This window comes from Corvus cornix, chromosome 3, assembly GCF_000738735.6.
Source record: "Corvus cornix cornix isolate S_Up_H32 chromosome 3, ASM73873v5, whole genome shotgun sequence".
Classification (NCBI taxonomy): Eukaryota; Metazoa; Chordata; class Aves; order Passeriformes; family Corvidae; genus Corvus; species Corvus cornix.
The window spans coordinates 113,992,149-114,002,003 of record NC_047056.1 but is presented as its reverse complement, the minus strand read 5'-3'; positions in this window follow the sequence as shown (position 1 = coordinate 114,002,003).

The following is a 9,855-nucleotide window of genomic DNA, read 5'->3' as shown; positions in this document are numbered from 1 at the left end:
CACACGGCCCAGAGGAGGCAATTCCAGCCCTGGAATGCCAGCAGATGCTGCACCACTGAGAGGTCTGGGTCAGAAACGGGTCATCCGTGATCCCTGCCCGTGGGGAAAGGTGACAGAGAGCACAGGGAGCAGAACCACCAAGGAAGGGCCAACAACCCCAAACCCTGATGTTGCACCCAGAGCTGGCAAGCCAAGGCTGTGTCCCTGGAATGTTTGTAACCTGGATCTGCCTCCTGGGCTGGGTGGAAGTGCAGATCAATAAAATGCTGGAACAGTTCAGAGCCTGACCAGCACCTGGAGAGGCAAAGCAGGTCCCAAACTCCCTGGGATTCTCTGATCATTGGATAAAGAGAATGGGAAGCAAAGAAAATCTGTTGTTAAAAGAGTTCCCTCAAAGTTCCTGAGAATTTCAACAAAAGGCTTCTAAAAACTGTTTGTTTAAAAACAAAGAATTGGCAGAAGTGATGCTGGCACAGAGGAGAGACCTCAGAGCTCCTTCCAGGGCCCAAAGGGGCTGCAGGACAGATGTGCAAACCCAAACCCACTGGTCAGACACAGAACAATTTCTGTGTCCTCTTCAACACAAAGAATCTGGGCAGGAGGGGAAGCAGCAGCACCGATTTCAGGGGAATTCACTGAAGAGGATGAGTGGGTAACTCCTTCAGGGAAACTGCAGGGGACTGCTGCAAACAGCAAACCCAGGATGGATCCAGGGATGCCTCAGGATCCTGCCCTCAGGCCCTGCCAGGAGGGGGCAGCCGGGGGGGTCGGGCTCTGCTCGCAGGGAACAGGGACAGGAGGAGAGGGAACGGCCTCAGGCTGGGCCAGGGCAGGCTCAGGGTGGATACTGGGGAAAATAAGAATCCCTGGGTGAGTCCCCAGGCAGCGGTGCAGGAACAGCAGAGCTCTGCTGGCACTGGGTGCCTGGATCCCAGCACGGCCCGGGGTCAGCACCCAGCTCAGGCTGATCTGAACTGCTCCCACTCTGCTCCAAGAGCCCAGCAGGCGCTTCCTGCAGACCCTGGCTCCAGCCCAAAGCCACTTCCCTGACTGACTGCTCATCTCCGGGGTGTTCCCTGCGGGCTGAGAGATGGATCTCGGATCAGCCCCTACTGCAAATCACTGGAACCCCACAGAGTCCTGGAATGGTTTGGGTGGGAAGGGACCTCAGAGCCCATCCAGTGCCACCCCTGCCATGGGCAGGGACACCTCCCACTGTCCCAGGCTGCTCCCAGCCCCAGTGTCCAGCCTGGCCTGGGATCCAGGGCAGCCCATCCTGAGCTCCAGCTGTGTCCATGTCCATGGGTTCATCTGCTCGACCTCTGCAGCTCCAGAATGAAAAGCTGCACTTTGCTTGTTTGGGCTGAAAGTAAAGTCAAGCTGAGCTAAAAATATAAAATGCCCCCCAACTGTGCAGTCATGAGCTTAAAATATCCCAATTTTAAACAGCTAATGGGATCCAGATGTGTGGCATGAAAAACTTGGAGGGAAGCCATTAAAACACACTTTGAGGAGCATGGAGATGTCTCTGGTTAATCACAGAATCTTGGAATGGTTTGGGATGGAAGGGACCTTAAAACCCACCCAGTGCCATGGGCAGGGACACCTCCCACTGTGCCAGGGTACTCCAAGCAAGGGCTGGAGGGACAGGACACAGGGAATGGCTTCCCAGTGCCAGAGGGCAGGGATGGATGGGAGATTGGGAAGGGAATGTAGGAGGGTGGGGAATTTGGGAACGATTTTTGGGAGGGTGGGCAGGCCCTGGCACAGGGTGCCCAGAGCAGCTGGGGCTGCCCCTGGATCCCTGGCAGTGCCCAAGGCCAGGCTGGACATTGGGGCTGGGAGCAACCTGGGACAGTGGAAGGTGCTGGGATTTGAATGATTTTTAAGGTCCCTTCCCACCCAAACCAGTCTGGGATTCGCTGGGTCTATGAATTTAAGGATCAGTAAGGCACTGTGGAAGCAGAACAGAGCAGGATCCACTGGGAAGCAGCACAAACCCAGCACGAGGATTTTCGGGAGGCTCCCCCTGGCCACGGTTCAGCTGCTGGGCTCAACAACAGCAACACCAAATTAACACTGAGAGAAAAGGGAGAAGCCCCTGTGCTGCCACAGAGCTGCCAGACCTGTGCCTTTGCCAGCCTCAGGCACCACATTCCTGGGAATACTCAGGTGCAGGAAGTACAGCAGGAGTCACAGCACTGGATGTTGGGCAGCTTCTCCAGCAGAACCCAAAGCCTTCCCTCGTGGTGCCCGGGGGGAGACGTCCCTCACTGAAGGGAACTGGGCTGCAGGGACTGCATCTTGCAGTAACAAGACACCAAAGAGAATTGTTCTGATTGCTCCGGAGAAACAACGCCTGGAACCACAACACCCTGGAGCCTGGAACCACAACACCCTGGAGCCTGGAACCACAACACCCTGGAGTGTGCCTTGGGAAGGCCCTGGGGCAGCAGCGGCTGTGAAAGCCCCGCACTTGACAGCGCAGATCCCTCTGCTTCTTCACACAGCTCCTCAGGGAAATCTCTTCTGAGTGCCACTGTGGCCACCTGTGACACCACATGTGCTGAAGTCATGTCTGTCCCTGAGCCACAAGCGGCCCTGAGCACAGCGAGTTCCTCAGAGCACACCAGCAGCTCAGGGAATCCCAGACTGGTTTGGGGCGAAAGGGACCTCAAAGCCCCTCCAGTGCCAGCCCTGCCATGGGCAGGGACACCTCCCACTGTCCCAGGCTGCTCCAAGCCCCGTCCAGCCTGGCCTTGGACACTCCACGGATTAGCTAAGGCTGAATTCCGTTTCTCCTCTGTGTTACAGGACCAGTTTTGAGCCGTCAGAGCCCATCCAGTGAAGCTGCTCCAGCTCTTCCTCCCGCAGCCGTTTGGGATTAACTCTTCCTGATTCGCCCCAGATGGGAACGCTCGCTCAGGAGCGGCAAGGTCTGAGTGTGGAACTCACTGCCAGCAGCACTTCCAGCTCACAGCCCAGGCTGATTTCCATCAGTTTGCAAAGGTGCATTAGAACACCTGGGAACCCCTGACCCTGGAGCCACGCGGGTCCCGGGCCCTCCGGCAGCCTGGACACGGCCCAGCCCCGGCTCTGGCCAGGGGGACACAGCTCGGGGCTGGAAACACGGCAAGAGCCGAGTACTCACAGTCCTGGTGCCACCCCAGGGCTCCAAACCCGACCCCTGCTCCAGCCACAGAGTCCTGGGAACGTTGGGATGTTTTATCCAGAGAGCAACTGCACAGCCAGATCTCAGTGCCGGGGCTGGGGCAGTGCCAGGGCAGTGTCCAGCAGTCAGATCTCAGTGCCGGGGCTGGGGCAGTGCCAGGGCAGTGCCCAGATCTGGCAAACCACAGCTGGAAATGGGACAAACTCCATCCCTTTCCCTCTGCTTTATCCACGGCGGCTGCTGAGGATCTCCTGATGTCAGAGACCCTCCCCTTCCCCAGGCAGGCACAGCCGAGCCTCCGAGTTAGAGCTTGGCAGGAGAAGGGCTCTCAGAGCAGACTGCTGGGCAGCCTGAGCTCCAGGAACTCCCACTTCCATGGCCTCCCCGCGGGAATGTGCTGCTTGGGAAGGAAGGAAAAGCCTCCCTGTGCCCCTCGGGCTGCCACCGGCACTGCTGGGACAAGGACAGGGCAGAGGGACAGGCAGGGACAGGCAGGGACAGCCCTCACTGCCTGGGAGCTCCTTGCTCTGAGCCAGCAGCAGCGCCCCAGCCAAGGTGGGCACAGCAGCACAGACGTCACCCGGCTGAGGGAATATCGGGAATCAGCTCCCGCAGCCTTTGTGAGCACCTGCAGGGGCTGGGAGGCTTCTGAAAGTCAGGAAGCTGCTGTGGGCCATGTTCTGAGAGGGGAGGATTAACCATCACCTGATTCTTTAACTATTAACTAATTCTTCCACTATTGGGTAACTCACTGGACATTAACTCATTCCTCCCTGGGAGGGTGGGCAGGCCCTGGCCCAGGGTGCCCAGAGCAGCTGGGGCTGCCCCTGGATCCCTGGCAGTGCCCAAGGCCAGGCTGGACATTGGGGCTGGGAGCAGCCTGGGACAGTGGGAGGTGTCCCTGCCTGTGGCAGGGGTGGCACTGGATGGGCTTTGAGGTCCCTCCCAATCCAACCCATTCCATAGCTCTCTGAACTCCTGTCCTGGGAGATGAGCAGTCCTGAGGGCACAGGGAACGTGCCCAGGTTGTCAGTAAGGGCAGAGATGTCTGGAGAATTAATTCCTGTTCTCCACTTCAAAAGATTTCATCTCCCACAAATGATGAAAACACAACCAAATCTGGCTGGAAGGAAAACCTTTCCAAGAAGCCCAACTGAAAACTGCAGCTCCTGAGGAGAGCTCCTCAGACCGTCAGGAATCACAGGGAACAACATCACCCACTGGGAACATGGATTGGGAGGAGAACCAGAGGAAGGAGTTAAAGTAAAAAATGGGTTATGTACTGCTAAGGGAAGGTGGCTGGGCTGGGAGCGTCACTGCAGGTCAGGACTCTGCTGCTACAGGGGCAAAGATGCTCTGAACAGCCAAGTGCAGGAGAAATGCCAGAAATCCCAGGATCCCTGAGGCTGGAAAAGCCCTCACAGCCCATCGAGCCCAAGCTGTGCCCGGTCCCCAACTTGTCCCCAGCCCAGAGCACTGAGTGCCACCTCCAGCCCTTCCTGGGACACCTCCAGGGATGGGCACTCCAACCCTCCCTGGGCAGCCCCTCCCAAGGCCTGGCCGCCCTTTCCAGGAGGGATTTTTCCCAATATCCACCCTGAGCCTCCCCTGGCACAGCTCGAGGCCGTTCCCTCTCCTCCTGTCCCTGTTCCCTGCGAGCAGAGCCCGACCCCCCGGCTGCCCCCTCCTGTCAGGGACTTGTGCAGAGCACAAGGTCCCCCCTGAGCCTCCTTTGCTCCAGCCTGAGCCCCTTTCCCAGCTCCCTCAGCCGCTCCTGCGGCTCCAGCCCCTTCCCAGCTCCGTTCCCTGCCCTGGACACGCTCCAGCCCCTCAGGGTCTCTCCTGTCAGGAGGAGGGGTCCAGAACTGAACACAGGATGTGCTTCCAGAGGTCGATGGTTCCCAGGATCCCCAAAGCACAGAAATCTCAGAGAACAAGGCCCAGACTCCAACATTAGGCTGGACTCCATGATCCTGGAGGTCTTTTCCACCCTAAATGGTTCCGTGGTTAACCCAGCTGCTGCCCCATGTGTGTCCTGGCTCCCTGAGGCTTTGCTAACTCAGGACTGAGCTTCTTGTGTTGAGCAACCCCAGCCACGGGGACAGCCAGGAAAGGACCAGAGGGGTCCCCAGGCCGAGATCAGCCTGCACTCCCCTGGTAACAGTCTCACCTCATGCTCTTTAGGAAATGTGTTTAACATTAGCCTCGTTAGATAAACAAAGCAGTTCACACCTCCAGCTGCAGCGGCAGCTCCGTGCTGCCAGACAAGCTGATCCAGAAGAACCAGGAATGAGGATTAAAGAGACTCTTAACAAAACAGATACATCTTGAAAGAATAGATACACCTTAAGTACCTTCTCCCCTCTCTTCTGCCCTTTTAATCCCAGATCACATCTTTCACTTGAGTCATTTTTAGTCACTGTGTGTAAATAAATAAAATCCTACTGTGCCACAGGACTGAGTCTGAGAGGCAACTCAGCTCTGACCAACTGAGCCAAGCTCACTGCCAACAAAATCATTAATTCTGGAATGGTTTGGGGGGGGAAGGGACCCTAAAGCCCATCCCTGTCATGGGCAAGGACACCTCCTGCTGTCCCAGGCTGCTCCAAGTCCTGTTCTACCTGGCCTTGGGCACTTACAGGGATCCAGGGGCAGCCACAGCTTCCCTGGGCATCCTGTGCCAGTGGAGTTCTCCCTACAAGAGTCACCTGTTGCACAGCACACATCCCTGTGCAGCCTGAGGACTGTCCTGGCCCAAGAATCACAGAATGGTCTGGGTTGGAAGGGACCTTAAAGACCATCTCATTCCAGCCCCTGATGACCCCTGTTTTCTGGTTCCAAAAAACCAGAATCATCAGGAGAAAATTAATTTCCTTGCTTACACCTTGGGTGGGCTCAGTGGGCTTTCCCAACTTTAATCTCTTTTAATTACAGTTTTGCTGAGCTCAAAGTCCACTTTCTGCTTCCAGGCCAACCTATTGCAACACACTTCAGAGGAACCCTCCTGCTCTGGCCGTGCTGCCCACTGGCATTCCAAAATTTCAGAATAGAATATAAGGACTCAAGAATTCCCCGTGGAAAAGGCTGCACTTCCAGCACCTCTCTGCGTGACAAGGACTGGCCCACAGCGAGTGTCCTCCTAACCTTGCAGGAAAATACTTCCACCGCGAGTCTGAGCTTGCTGCTGGAGGCAGTGAGGGGGACAAGCAGGTCCCAGCCAGCAGGAAGGACAGGGGTGGGGAGGAGAATGGGATTGGAAGGTGCTGGACCTCTGAGAGGACCCCCAGAGAGCAATGGTGATGCCTTTGGAACGACTGACAAACCCCAGCACTGTGGGGGGACAGGCCAGAAACCACCCAAACAGGTGTTTATGAGTTGTTTATAATAACCAGTGTTCTCGTGTTGGTGTCAAGTGAGAATACGAGGGGTTTGAAGGTTCAAACCAAACCAACCAGCCTCTAACCGTGACTGTCCAAGGCTGGCTGCCTCGGGAGCAGTGTGGCATATGTTTGCCAGCGTGGATAACCCCAACTCCAAAACCATCTCAGCTCCACCTCAAAGCTTTCACTGCATTTTTAGAAATCTCTCCAAGTGGAACCAGCAGCCCCTCTCTCTCTGTGCCCCAGGAACAGCAGCTGGGGCTCCCTGGGAGCTCCTGGGGTGACAGCAGCTCCCAGCAGCTGCACCACATCCACCCTGGGCAGCAGGAGCCACAGACTGCACCAGGGGGTTCAGGGCCCACACAGCTCCAGTTTTGGCACTGGACATGGGCACAGCCACAGCTTCACCCCGAGAACATGCCAGAACCCCCAAAACACTGACACGCGTGGCACAGACACAAAGGGACCTGTGCTACCAGAGGGGCCTGAACAGCACAGAGAACTGGGACAGAGAGAGATGCTGGCCACACCGACCCCTGCAGAGCTCCAGGCTGGGGCAGAGGGGCTGGAAAAGGCCTTGGGGGTGCTGTGCCAGTGGCTGGACACGAGCCCAGGGGTGCCCAGGGGGAAAAGAGGCCACTGGCCCCGGGGCTGTGCCAGCTCTGGGCAGCTCTGGGCCCCTCCTGACAGGAGAGACCCTGAGGGGCTGGAGCGTGTCCAGGGCAGGGAACGGAGCTGGGAAGGGGCTGGAGAGTGCCCAGGGCAGGGAACGAGCTCCTTCCTTCCACTTTCACTGCTGAGCCTTCAGGAAATTCAGCAACAGCTGAACAAAACCCAACGTTTAGTGCTGATTCCTGGGCTAAGAGGGTGAAATGTTATGACAGGGAACCCTCTGCATTTCCCGGGAATGAATCCACCCCCCCACTCACAGGCACCGAGGTTCATGGCAGGCTCAGGACACCACGGTGACAGGCAGGACCCAGGGCAAGGACTCATCCATGGAACGGGAGCTGAAACCCTCAGTGAGGGATTTACATCCAGCCCTGCCCTCGCCCAGACCAGTCCAGCACAACCCCCCTCACTGGGCAGCTCTCAGCTCTGCCCCTGCCAGCAGGAAGAGCTGGCCACACTTTTCCATTTGGGAAAGCTCTGAGTGATCCAGGTTCTGCCCAGGTAAATCCAACAGTGGATCAGACCAGCACTCAGAATGAAAAGCCTCATGGAAAGGAGTGCTTGAAGTGGTTGGGTTTGTTTGGGGCTGTTTTCACCAGCAATCAGCTCATCAAGGCTTAACCCGGAGATTCCCCAAGACTGGATACAAAGGAGCACCTCAATCCATGAATGCTGTCAGCAAGCTTTGGCAAAAACACACTTTGGAATAGCTATTGGCTATTCCCTCGTGCTAAGAGGGATTTAAAACTGGACCCTAACGTTATAAACACAATCAGCACTTACACTCAGGCTCCTTCCTGGAAATAGAACCTAAACTTCCTAAGTCCATGAACCCACAGCAGCTGAGGAGTTTGCACATGGATCAGCACATGCTCTGGAGAGACAGGCAGCAAAACCTGATCATCTGGTTTGTCACCTCAGCCTCACATCCAGCACGGAGCCCTCAGCTCCAGGCATTCCTTCCCAGGAGGAGAATTCCAGCTGCAGCTCCAGACACCGGCAAAAGCTGCACATTTCCTCCCAGCAGGGAATCATCCCCTGCAATGCAACCCTGGGAGAGAAGTGGGTCAGCTATAAAAAGCCCCGGGTGGATGTGAAATTCCTGCTCAGTCACCCCGGAGCAGTGAGAAAACACCACAGGAGCCCCGGGGGGATGAGGGACTTGACCCAGATTGCAGGATCTGCTCCACTCATCCAATTAGCCAAATGCTGCCCAAGGCTTTAGGCAGAAACGGGGTCAGGGAGGAATGGACAATCCCGTGTCATCAGGTGCCATTAAAGGCCACGTTTCACACTGAGGGCTGCAGCAGCAGGGGAGGGGAGATCCCAGAGCCACTTCCCTCCTTGGGGACCTGGACAGCACCTGCTCAACTGGGAGAGCAACAAGGGCCTGGGGGAGGACACGGGAGGACTCCAGGCTCTGCTCCACAGCAGCTCCACGGGCACTCCCTGCTTGTCCTGCTGAAATCCACCCTGAAGAGGTGGGGCAGGACAGGGACACGGGGCTGGGGTTGGTTCCACCACTCAGCAGGAACCAACGCTGGAATCCCACAATGGTTGGGGTGGGAAGGGACCTCAAAGCCCATCCAGTGCCACCCCTGCCATGGGCAGGGACACCTCCCACCGTCCCAGGTTGCTCCCAGCCCCAATGTCCAGCCTGGCCTTGGGCACTGCCAGGGATCCAGGGGCAGCCCCAGCTGCTCTGGGCACCCTGTGCCAGGGCCTGCCCACCCTCCCAGGGAACAATTCCTTCCCAATAGCCCATCCAGCCCTGCCCTCTAAACTGTCTGTATTTGTGATGTCTCATTTTGAGTATCTGTCCCAAAGGGCACTGAAGTGCTTCTTCAAACAGAACATTTCTTGATCAGTGGAAAACTTGTCCAAGCACGAGACACCGTGACCATTCTGCAAACTGCCCTGAGCTCCCACCAACGTCCAAACCTCCCACCCAGTCACTCGACAAGCCCAGCTCTAAGTGGAGAATAAACAGCTGCAGAGAATCACAGGATATCCTGAGCTGGAAGAGCCCCACAGGAATGGAGTCCAACTCGCCGGTTTGAAAGAAGCCCAAGGATTACACCAGCCACAAAGGAGAGGTTTGCTGTCCAGGATGGATTTTTGTGGGGAAAACCAGGAGGGACCCCCTACAAAACAACTCAAAGCTTCTAGTCCTGGAACTTACATCCCTGAATTTAGACCAGCAAATAACCAGGAACAGCATGTCTGAGGTGAGGCTTGAGTACAACATCCCTTCAGGAATAATGGGGGGATGAGGTGGGAGAGGAGCACATGTCTATAGGACTAACAGGGTGGCTCTCTCCAAAAAATCCCTCTGTGTTATCCTGAAGGTTTGAGAAGGCTGAGGGGTTGCACAGGGGACCTAAAGGTGACAGGGGAAGGTCCCAATTATCAGCAAGATACAATTATTAATTATAATTATTAATTCCTAAGACAGACTTGCTGCACCACTCTTGGCTGTCCGTTCAGGCTCCCCCACACAGCACAGGAGTTCAGGATCCACACACAGCCAAAGCTGGAGCAGTTTTTTGTACACTGAGCTGTCAAGTCTTCAGCTCTGTTTCTTTTTTTTTTTTTAATTTTTGGAATTAAATTAATATTTGAGTCTGAGCC